Source organism: Lissotriton vulgaris, chromosome 1_1 (genome assembly GCF_964263255.1).
Source record: "Lissotriton vulgaris chromosome 1_1, aLisVul1.2, whole genome shotgun sequence".
Taxonomy (NCBI): Eukaryota; Metazoa; Chordata; class Amphibia; order Caudata; family Salamandridae; genus Lissotriton; species Lissotriton vulgaris.
In genome coordinates this window covers 1,935,691,837-1,935,704,970 of record NC_141685.1, presented here as the reverse complement: position 1 = coordinate 1,935,704,970, position 13,134 = coordinate 1,935,691,837, and positions in this window count along the sequence as shown.

The window sequence follows — 13,134 nt, the reverse complement described above, 5'->3', positions numbered from 1 at the left end:
CACCTGTCTCCTGGAGGAAGGCAATGTGCACATCCCTGCGCCACACGTAGGATCAAATGTTGTGGCGCTTGGCCATTGTTCCCATGTCATGCGGCAGCAAGACTAGTTCATAAATCATCTAGAACACGGGTACTCATAGTACGGCCCGCGGGCCAGCAGCGGCCCGGCAAGCCTTCCGTGGCGGCCCGCGGACCTCGCGAGGACTCTGACACTCCAATTACTAAAAAAGTCACCCCTTTGAAGGGTCCACTGCCCTGCGTGCTTCAGTGGCTCCTTGATGGCTGAATCTCTACCTAGACCACGCTCACACCAACATTCGGGGCAGCCCCCACACAGGCTCAGGCAGTGATGTGTTCACTGCCACTTGCTTTGCAATGCGGGGTGCACCCCTTGTGGCATCTCAACTCACTCCAAGGACTCCGACCACTCTGCAGGGCAATGCCCGTCAGGTTACAAGGACAGAAGACTTGCCGAGCACGGATTCCCCCTGCATCCCAGAGCGGAAACAGCCTATCAAAATGGCCACAGACGTTCCTCCACTGGACGCATTCCAGGCCCACTGACAAGGCACCACAGGCCTCAGGCCCACTTCCAGGGGGAGCCCCAGGCCGCAGTCACCCTCAGGTAGGCCACACTCCAACCCAGTCCTTAGGCTCCAGGGGGGAATCCTGGTCCCCCACATTTGGTTTGTGGTGGCCCCCATGCCGCGGCACAGGCAGCCGGGACAACAGGTACTCTTCCACTGTTAGGGCCGATGGTAAGGCCTACACGCCAATCTCCTGAGCCCTGATTTGGGCTCCGAACATGCACCCCGCCCGCAGCTCACCTCCAGAGACCATGCTCTGTAGTGATCGCCTCAATCATGGCACAATGCTCCACGGCTCAGCTCTGTTGGCGGATGAAGGATCACAGCGCTGGGAACAAGCCCCAGCAGCCTCCAGATGCCGATTAGCCCCGGGCCGCCATCTTGAAGCTTCCCGGCTCTGGCAGCCGTCGGGGTTTCAGGCACTCTCCCTTGCAACTGGGAGCAGAAGTAAGCACTGGAGTCAGCTCCTCAACTCCCCGGCACGATCAGAACAGCCACAGGACGGTCTGTGGGCTTGGCACCGATGAATGAAGCTGAGAAATGGTGGGCTGGTGCGGTCTTTCAAACTCACGCGTCCGCCATTAACATTAACGGCTCCTTGGCCACGCCCTTGGGGGCAAAAGGCATTTATACCTAATGTATCTTAGTTGTATGATCTATGTGACTAAGAGAACGTGGTACATAATGTGTAAGATATTGAATCATTGCACTAGTGCACTTTAATAACTGTAATACTTTTTTATACACTTTTAACTTTTACTGAAAATTGGTAATTATTTGGTTAATAATTGTGCTAGTAATGTTTCTCTGTTTATGCTTAGATCTTCTTCTAACTGTATGAACTGAATACTTATGCACGTTTTGCGCAAATGCTTTTATGGATGTCACATATACTTTCGAATAAAGTTATTAAAGAAAGAAAAGGGTAATGGTAATTAAAGGTTAATTGTGCCACATTTACTACATGTTCCAAAGAGAGATTACTGCGAGATTTCCATGCTATCAGTACAATTCCCAAGAACCATTGTGCAGGTGACTAAAATGTCAGTGTTGCCGAAGAGACCACTCATGGCATGGGAAACCCACTCTGCTAGGTGAATAGTTTAAAAAGTGTGTTTATTCACAGGCAGCAGAGTGAATTCCTCTTGTGAATTACCCAGATGCATTACTTACAGGCCTCCTTCTCTCACTTCCCATTCAACAACAGCCCCCTTACTGTGTCTCACTCAAATTACCTCCACATGAACACAGATATCAACTATCTGTCTGCAATCCCTATTTGCTGCTACTTGTAGACTGGAGCTGTGTTGCCAGGTTTGAAATAGTATGCATGCACAATGCCCCTTAAAAAGAAGCCTAAAGCTAGTCCAATGCCTTTCATAAGAAACCCAAGCAGAGCCAAGCCCTAACAAATCATTAAAAGGAGGATCATGAACTTTAAAAATGGTATGCTCATGGGTTAATAAAACATTTATGAAACATGCTTCAAAGCCATGTTTATTATTCTTTGCAGACAGCTTCCTAGACGGCATATTCGCAAAATATCTGTGTTCCATATCCTGAAGCTCCTGAAATTGAGGTTTCATTCCTACATTTCTTATTTGAATATTAAAATAATATGAATATTTTTATTCAACATTGATTTGAAGTTTTTTTTAAATCTCTAAACAGCCTAGCCTAATTCATGCTTTTGCCTTTGTACCAACTATAGTACATTTGTATATGCAGTTACTTTCAAATGCCTCACATAGGTTGCATCCCTATTACCAGCTGGCCACTACTCTGCGATTGCCGGGTGTCTCATTTTTTTCCAGGCAAGCTAAATCAAGAACTCCTTAAGATTATTTATCCATTTGGCAGTCATATTGTACATTATCTCTACTGTTTAGCCAGCAGAGATTATGAACTATGTAGCCCGCGGCCGAGTAAATAGCTACTTCCTTTTTGGAAACAGCGGCTGATATTCATTTACTTACTCGATTCCCTGGTGATTTGCCATTTCATTTTGAAGGGGATTGTTGGACCTTGCCCCTTTTGCCTTCTTCCTCCTATTATTTCTGACCTGTTCTTGTTAGCTTTAGGACTCTTGGCACTTTGCCACTTCTAACCAGTACTAAAGTGCATATGCTCCCCATCTAAATTGTATTGGTGATTGGTTTATCCATGATTGGCATATTTGATTTACTAGTAATTCCCGAGTAAAGTACACCAGACGTGCCCAGGGCCTGTAAATCAAATTCTACTGGTGGGCCTGTAGCATTGATTGTGCCACCCACATCTGTAGTCTTTGAAAAAATGTCTCAGTATAGCCACTGCAGTATCTGTTTATGCATTTCTAAACTGCCATTTTGACCATGCACCCACTTCCCAGGCCCAGATCTTCACTTTTATTACATGTCTGTTACCGCTAAGGTAGGCCCAAGGCAGCCCCATGGGCAGGGTGCATCATATTTAAAAGGTAGGACATGTACTGTGGTAACATAAGGGTTGCTTTGAAATATCTTTTACGTGTAATTTCCCATTGGGAGTTGATATAGATTCGGAATTTGGGGTCCCTGAACTCACGATTTAAAAGTATAGCTTTTGGTGAAGTAGACTTTTAAATTGCGTGTTTGAAAATGTCACTTTTAGAAAGTGGGATTTTTTTGTGTAACCATACTGTGCCACTGCCTGTCTGTAGAATCTACGTCTGGGTTAGGATGACAGTTGGACTTTGTACATTCACTGGAGACAGTCACGCAAAGGAACTTGAAGGTGTGTCTTGCATATCCTGATGGGTCATCACCAAGCTGATGGGCCTTCCTGAGCTAGAGAGGTGGGAGTAGTTGTCACTGACACCTGCATAGGGCTGTGCCAGTCCTCAAACAAAGCTGTATCTACCCCCTTGTAATGTATCTGGAGTCAGGTCAGGGAAATGAATGGCCTGTTGCACTACAAAGATTTTCCTATTTCAAAGGCAGAAAGGGGAATCAGTATTGGACCTCTGATGCCCCAAATTTAGAACACTTCTGGACTGAGGACATTCTGCCAGGAAGAAGAGCTGGATGCTGTAGGAGGAAGTGATACTCTAACTGTTGCTTTGCTGTGCTGGCCTGCTGCTTGCTGCTTCTGTTCTGGGAATTAAAGGACTGGACATTTCTTTCTGTATCCTGCTTCCCAGGTTCTCCAAGGGCTTGTGTGTGTTTGTCTCCTGTTAAGAAGCCTCTGGGCCATCAAACAATTCACCTACCTATGCCTGGGCTCTTCTGCCCTGACTTGCCAAATGGTGCCACATCCAGTCACTGGGCCCTTGGAAGTGGAATCTGGTGAACTGAGAGGATGAGGTCTGGTGGCTAGACTGCCATTTTGGTGCTGGAAACCAAGGTTTGAGCCTCGGGGTTGCATCCACATCCTGTGATTCTGGGCAATCCCTTAATCTCCCCGTGCCTACAAAAAAAATGAATGTGTCCTTGTGTAATGTAACCAGTTCTCATGTAAAGCGCTCCAATAGCTTCAGGTCAAATTCGTGCTATGTAAATGTGCAAGAAAATAAAATAAACTGAAGGAGAAAATCCATGCATTGACTATCAGCATCTGTTTTGTTGACGTATCGCAACAAACTTCAGCGCATCACTGCTGCCAGCACTGGAACCTGGTTCCTGATCGGCGCATCAACCATTGTTTTCACCACAAGCCCCAGCGGGTGTGAACGTAGAATCCCATGAAACGTAATAGTGAGAAATTCCTCAAATGTATTCTGTTGCAAATGTTTCTCTTTACCATACTTGGCAAAATTTCAGAAGATTAAAGTGGGAGATTGAAAAAAAATCAAGAGAAATTTTTCTCCTAGTGACTTCTATTGAAACAGGGCAATTTTAGATGGGAGACAGTCCGCATTAAGCAACTTTTAACTTCGAAAATGGGGAATCTCCCGTCTGAATCGGGTCTGTTGGCATCTATGCTTTATCTAATTCCTATTGGTCACAAGTGTGAGACTTCATGCACTAATGCTTTGGATATATGAACCTTCTATCTCAAATACTATAAAATAACGTTATTTTGGTAGGAAGGAGAGCTGCCCATCCTCCAGACGAATCTCTGTCAGTTTATTCCAGAACTGAGTTCTTGATTTGTAATTTTTGGACCTAGTATGCTTACTGAATTTATTTGACTAAAAGCAATTTGTGCAAACACAAGAGGATGATGGACGGAGCACTGAAACTTTCCAAACACTCACCCCCAGTCACAGATCTGGGTTGAATCCATCATCATTCTTTAGCTCACTTCGCCACCTCAGTTCAGACCCAGCTACATGCAGATCAGTCTTGACCCTGTGCCTCATGGGAACAGTCCAGCCCGAACTGCCAAGCCAGGTCTCCCCTGAACCGGAAACAAGCATCCTTGGACCGGTTTCTGGGTAACACCCTTCATCAGTTAGGCTAGCTTGAATCCAGTGGCAAGGTGAGCAAGGGACCCATGTCTGGGCATACCCTGCCAACTTAGGGGGAACAAATGAAATGAGCTAGGTAACAGAACTTAAGGAAAAAGAATAGTCTATAATTGTTTGTGAAAGGCCACGTGATTAGATTCCCTACGAAGCAAACACAAGGAGATGATGGGCAGAGCTATGGAACTTTTCAAACACTCACCCCCAGTCACAGATCTGGGTTGAACCCATCTTCGTTCTTTTGCTCACTCCTCCACCCCAGTTTAGACACAGCTATATGCAAATCAGTCTTGACCTTGTGCCTTATGGAAACAGTCCAGCCCGTACTGCCAACACCAAAACAATGGACGTCAGCCTCACCCACCCCTGGGAGCTGCGGAGACATACTAATTGCTACTCCACAAATGTCATCTATATGCTGAGATGCCCCTGTGACCTACTTTACATGGGGATGACCACGAGGCGAGTTAAGACGAGGATCATGAAACACAGGACGACCATCAGTTGCCAGAGAACAATCAGCCACCTCACCACCCACTATAAGGAAAAGAATCATTCACCCCAAGATTTATTCTGGACGGTTTTGGAGAAGCACAACCTGGGAGCCTTCACTAGGAACCCAGAGAATGCCCTCTTCATCAGGGAACAAAAATGGATCTATAGGATCCAGAGTCATATTGTGGGCCTAAAAGACGACATTCCTTGAAACAGTCCTAATAACCTCTAGGGCTTCTTAATTGTCAAGTGGTATGGACATGTACTATGTATTTAATCATATTAAACAGAGCTGCTGTGCCCCCGCTCCTTGCCCCCTCCTGTCACATACCGGCCCTCCCAAATATGCCTCTACATGCGGTTTAATTCACACCCTTCCATCGTTGAAAATATGTGCCCAGTGAAATTATTTTGTGCCCGAGGGGTCTGCATGGTCATATACTGACGGGCCAGCACGGCTGCGAGATAATGCAATTGGGATGAGAGCGTGTTGGAAATTGGGACTATTTGTCTGCTCCAACATGTAATACACCGAAGACTCTCTTGCAGGAATTGTTGTTCCACCCTTTTAAGCATCTGGGCACAATTTTACTTACTAACCACTGGCAGGGTTACTTCATTAGCACCTCCTTTGGCTTTAGAATTCATGTACAAGCCCCCCCCCGAGACAATAGGTATATTGACGGGCCACCGCCCTTCACTCCCAACATGGGCGGTGCGGTTAATGCTCTAGCTCTTCCAGAGCCCAGCTCCCTTCCGGTTCCCCTCCCGCACCTGTCACGTATCTGATGACGTGGTTGGGGGCGGAACCGGAGAGAGTAAAAGAACTGCGGCAGCACTGCACTTGGAACCTACACGGAGCTGAGAGAGACACATGGAGGGGCCGCAGCTCACCTTGATGAAGTATGTGGTTCTTTTGGCAAGAGAAACTCGATTGGGTCAGGGTTAAAGCACGCGCTGGGAACTGAGAATCTTTTTCCAACTTGCTGTGTTTTAAAAACCTATTGTGCACAAGGGGTGTGCTTCAGGCCAGCTTTGGACTTACCTTCCCATCACATTGTGGAGCGGTATGGCATAGCGCTCCATCATTATGATTTAATCCATTGTGTTTCTCCCTGCTAATTTTTATCTCCTGCAGAGTGTGACTATAGGGAGCTGCCCTCGCATCCCCCGCCAGTTCAAGTTTAGATTTTATATGAACTAGGTAAGCCTCACATTACGCATGATGGTGCTCCTGGTTTCCTAGCAATGACGACTGCTTTTTAACAGTGATAATGGTTTTATTAGTGTACTTTATATCTAAAATTAGCTCACTTCACAGGGAAGTTAAATCAAACACAATCATACCGCCGGGCATCTCCAACACTTTACGATGTCCTGAGCTGGTATCATTACGGCCTACTATGATTGCTGTTTTTATGAAAGGTCACATATCATTGTAGTTGTTACTATGTAATGCACAGAGGGCACAGCACTTTTCAATTTACACATGTTCTTGTTAGTTCTTTTACAGGTTCCATTAGGAGAGCAAGGCGCTCTACCATATGTGCTCAGAGTTAGTTACTCCACAAGGGTTTCTTCCCTCCAACCTTGGAACTAAAGAGGCAGGGTTAGTTACCTTGGGATCATTGAGTAGTGAGTCCTGATGAAAGCCGAGTTATTAGAATGTGCCGACTGAAACATGTCAACGGTTTTTGCAGAGTGGAGGGGTTGGTGACCCATAACAGGTCTCTCATACCACCATCCACTGGTCCAGGCGTGACCACTTTTATTCTGGACAGGGTACCCAGCATTAAATTGGTTAGACGGGACTCCCTGAGGCCAGTTTTATCACTGTTTCTGCACCTATTTCCACCTGTGATCCCCACATTATTTTTCATGAATTTGTTGTATTGTTTTTGCCTCCCTATAGCTCCACCTCCAGCGTTAGTTTGTGCAGAGGTGTGTTAGCAGCCCTATGATGAAGCATGACACTGTATGTGAGGGCAGTTTTAACACCCCTGTGTGATTACACCCTTCCCCTCTGACTTATGGCATTCTATGCACACATCTCTTTTCTCTGTAGTGGTTTCATAGTTGTTGAACAAGGTTGATGCGGGACTCAATCCTCCTATCCCTCTTCTATGTGAGTTTACATCATCAAATTTAGCCACAACATCGCTCGCAGTATTTCTATTCAGAGTCCTCATTCGGTCAACAACACCTGGGTGAGATTCCTCTCATTTCTCACCATTATTCATGCGTCTTTGGTACAACTGTGTCATGGTTCAACTTTAAACCATGGATTTTCTCTACCTGACATTCACCGTACCCTTCTATCCTAAGGACCAGTGCAAATGGTGGTTCATTACTTTGGTTTATTCAAGCCTTTAAGCCTAATGGTCCTATATATATATATTTCCACTTATCCCTACTGTGCTTAAGTGGCATAAAATCGTCGTCTGATTAATTACACTTGCCCCTTCACGTGCCTGGACCTGATGGGAAGTGAATGTGGTCACACATGCTGTGAGGTGTTACTTCAAGAATAATTTTTTATACTTGTTTCCTTGCATGTGTTACAGGTCAGTGGGACTTTCTATATCTCCTCGCTGCATAGCTTTTTATGTGGTGCATGAATCATTGCACATCTACATTGAACTATCTCTAATTTTATGGGGAGGCTCTCTACTATTAAAAAGTTTCCCCAACGTCAGACACGGATCATCAAAATGTCTAGCAACTCTCTTAGCCTTGCCAAAGCATCCTCCTCTGGCACTAAACCTAAAAGAGCCAAAAATGACCCTTCATGTCTGATCCAGTCATCTTCTAACCCGGTCCTGGATAGAATTTTGAACAAACTATGCGCACTTAAACCATTCATGAACACCACCAATGAAAAACTGCAGCTGATTGAAGATCGATGGATCAATATGGAAGGCAAAATCACTGAAATGGAACAACGTGTGGGCCATCTTCAGGACATGGTGACTAAAATACCTCTGCTGGAACTAGAAATTCAAAAGCTTAAGCTACAGACTGAGGACCTTGAAAATCACAACAGAAGGAACAATCTCCGCCTTTTATGGTTTACCTGAGAATATTGATGACCCTGATCTTCTCTTCTTCTTAACAAAATTTTTGTCTGACCTTCTTGGTCTTCAATCTGCCACTCCTCTAAACATCCACGCAGCACATTGGCTTGGTCATCCTCAGCCTCAATCTACCAGACCATGTGGTATTAAAATGCTCTTTTTAGAATTCACCAACCTGATGCATGTATTAAAAAGTGCCAGAGAGAAAAGTCGTCTTGTTTGGTCTGGTCATAACATCTTTATCTCACAGGATCTTTCTAATGCAACCAATGCCAGACATAAGGAATTCCTGGCGCTCGTACTCAACTGAGATCTCTGAACATCCGATATCGCATTTTACACCCTGTCTCTGCAAAACTACTTACAAAGGTGTTTCCCGCCCATTTGAAGATCCGACCAAATTAAAACTGTTCCTGCAAACCATCACCAAAATACCTACAGACACAAATTCACAATTTCCTTAAATTGTTGTTATTATTATGTGACTTCTTGTTTCTTGTTTTAATCTCTAGTTCTGCTCTTCAAGTACGGGTTACGTGGGCTGAATCTCTCTATTATATCACTGTCTGTTTTATCTCCGTTGTTGTTCTTGTTTATGTGTGCTGATATGCCTGGTCTTCATCTCATCCTCTTCTTATTTCAGATATGGCTTTATGTCTTTGATCTGTCTCTTCTTTTTTCTATTTTCCTTATTCCTCTTTCATTCTCTCTTTCTCTATTTTCTACTCTCCATTCCCCTTTTCCTCTTCTATTCTCCCTTTCCTCTCTTTATAATTGCACAAGGGTCTTTTTGTTTCATCTCTCCATGATATTTGTAATCCTTTTATTTTACCCTATTTTTGAAGAAGTATGTCTTTTTGTTTCCATTGTTGTCTTTGCAGTGTGCCTTCATTATCCTGTATCCCTGTTTCTAAGCTGCAGCATGTTTAATGTTGTGTTGTGGAACGTTCGTGATCTGGATCATCCAGTTAAGCATCAAAAGGTACTTTGCTTTTTAACAAAAAACTCATTGTAACGACACTGAATCACTCAAGCTCAACCGTCAATGGGTGGGCCAAGTTGTTTTCTCTCATGCTGTCAACCGTAAGGGTGGTGTTGCCATCCTGTGTCACAAATCTTTAAAGATTCAGATGTTATCAACTGAATGTGACACAAGTGGACGATGGGTAATACTTAACGCCACAGTCTATAATAAACAGGTCACCTTTTTTTAATATTCAGTGACAGATTAAGTCTGCTCCAGATTTTTGGCCTAATATCAAATTAAAATTGTCTTCTATTACTAATCCAATATCATTGTTGCTGGAGATTTTAGTAATTGGCTAGACCCTTTTTCTGACAGAAAATCAACTTGTAAATTCAAACCAGACGAGTCACATAAAGCATTTCAGTCTGCTATTGCCTATCGACCACTCTATGTTGTATGAAAGAATAGTAATCATGATAAATATGAGTTTACATTTTTTTCAAATGTTTACCACACCATGTCTTGTATTGATTGTGTTTTAGTCTCAAAAACTCTACTCTCCTCTTTCCAATCTTCTGAGATTGGGTCAATTTTTATTTCTGACCATGCCCCTGTTTCGGCATCTTTTGATTTGTCCCTGGCTACCTCCAAACATGCCCGATGGAGATTCAACAACTCCCTACTATCTGATCAAACCTACATTTCAGAAACTACCTCCTTTATAAGAGATTGTTTTCAGTTTCACAAGCCCTGTGACACATCTGTCCACAACAACGGGGATGCCTTGAAAGCCTCTTTCAGAGCCTTCACCATTGCCTACACTGCCAGAAAGAAACAAATATTGAAATCCCAATACTTCTCTACCCTCAAACATATTAAGACTATTGAACATTCTTACTTTATCAAAGCAAAATCAGACTTAAATAAACTGGCTTCGAGTGATGCTTGCAATATCTTACTTAAAATAAAATCCAAATACCATGGGGGTCAAAACAAAGCGGGTAGAATGCTGGCCAATTATTTAAAATTCAAAACAGAAAGGAAAACCATTGGTCCTATTCATAATACCCCCACCAACAATTTACTACATTCTGATTCAGACATTGTTAATGCTTTCCAGTCCTACCAGAACTCATTATATATGGACGATACCCATCCTTCTGAATGGGATACCTAGTCATTCTTTGATGATCTTCCCTCTCCTCCTTCCATACCGGATTTTATGGCTCTCCTTGAACAGGTTATATCTCTTCAGGAGATTTTACTTGCTATTAAATCTCTAAAGAGAGCCAAAGTCCCTGGTCCTGGCGGTTTCCCTACTGAACTTATCTCCTCTTTTTCATCTATGTTTGCTCCTCATTTACTTGAGCTTTTCACCTCTTTTCTATTGAAATCTAAACCTGAAGGCTCCTTCTTAAATGCTCTCATTGTAATCATTCCCAAACCTGATAAAGACCATACCTTGTGTCAAAATGATCGCCCATCGCATTAAGTAATTATGATTGTAAAATGTTCGCAAAAATTCTTCCTTCTAGATTAGATGATGTTATACCCCTGCTTATTAAAGCTGATCAGTCCGGCGTCATTAGAGGTTAGCTTACTTCTGATAACACTAGGATGCTCTCTAACATTCTTGTATTAGGGAAAAGATATCCTGATCCTCTGGCTGCATTGTCCCTTGATGCTGAAAAAGCATTTGACTGTATAAATTTGTAATTCATTTTCAAAACTCTTCATTGGTTTGGTTTTGGCCTCAAATTCATTTAGTTTATCAAGCTACTATATTCAGAACCACGTGCCTATGTTTCTGTTAATGTTTTTTTATTTCCTTTTTTAGTCTACACAGAGGTACAAGACAAGGTTGCCCCACTCCCCTCTTTTATTTCTTCTATGTCTTGAACCTTTTCTTCTTTTCTTGAACGCAATTGCCATAATCCCCTAATAACGGGTTTTCAACACAACTCCCTCGAAACAAAATTATCCGCTAATTCAAAGTGTGTCCTTAGCGCTAAAAATGAGGAGTACGGGCTGTCTCACGGTCTCATGGCAGACTCTCTACCTCATTTGTATATATCAAATGTACAAGTTGTCATTAATAACATCACATCAGAACATCCACTTTAGATAGAAAACCCTGCGCTTGTTACGGGACCCCTACATGGAAGACGGAATCACATTTCTAATCAATGTAGGCAAAAAAATAAAGGCAAGAAATAAACATGCGATATATAAGCGCACTGCGTGCACGTCTTTTAGAACAGCCATCTCATCAAATCTATTCCTTTTATGCCCCATGTAAGTCAAGGCCACCACGCTTACCTTCCTGTCGGTACCTCTGACGGACATCCAAGCTGTCAGGGGAGGTACCTGTCGGCGGGCACCATGTTTTTAAACTAAAAGGTTGTGTAGTACGTATTGTGTACAATGCATGCGCGTCACCTTTTCAGCGCCTATGACGTGTAATGAAAGCATCAGACACGCCCCTCATTTTTAGTGCTAAGGACACACTTTGTATTAGTAGCGTTAAGCACTTCTAGGTATAAGGTAATTAATGAGAATTCTGACTGCATGCGATAGAACAAAGGCACTGCATTGAATACCTGGAGAATGTTGTTGAAAAACTGTGACATGTGTATATCTATTGAGCTGAAGAATATAGTATCTACACGGCATATATATGTCTGATCCTTTGGATTCTTTTTACTTATCAATGCTCATGTAGATGTGGAGGATATTGGGTCTACAACTGTTGGTCATAAGCTCCCCAGACTGATGAATGGAATGGGGGCCGTCCCACCTTCATATCTACATTTAAATATTAGATCCAGAAGGATCATAGAGTTGTATATATACCAAATAGTTTTAGTTCTGTGTTGTGGGTCTGTTTACATGTTATTTCTGCTATATCAAGATAGTTCACAGGATGTTGGGAGCGGTAGGAAACCATAATGAATGTGGTATTTTCCCACTCTGTCCCATAGAGCGGTGCCTCCTTTTTTCCTGAGCCGCAGCCAGGTGAGGTGAGGTATCCTCTTCATGCATTTCGGGTAAGAATGAATTTGCATGTACTCATTTTTGGGTGGATGTAGATGATCATGATAATATCACTACAAGTCATGATGTTTTGTTCTAAATGCGAGATCTTTGTGCATATTAAAATGGTTGTACCTATTCCATTCACTGTGTCACAGAAACCGTCAGCTGTAAGGGATTTGCAGAGGAAGGACTGCACATTCCTGATTGCAGGTGATTTGGGGGTATCTGTTCCAACCGTCTCTGGTGTACTTTTATACTCCTTGTATATTAATATTTTTTCACATGTGCAGTAGTAACACAGTAGTGGTCCTGAAGAAGGCATTTGATGAGATTTTCCATATTTGCTGAATCATGTGGACCCTTTTTTGAACAACAGACAGCTATTTGTTACAGACTGTCATTTGCACTGTTTTTAGTTTGATCTGTGAGAGACATTAATAAATTTCATAGGTCAATTTTAATGCACACATCACCTTATTGTTGTGCACTGCATTCTTTTCCCACAGAATTCAATCGCTCTCATCTGGTAATTTAGACAGCTACTACATCC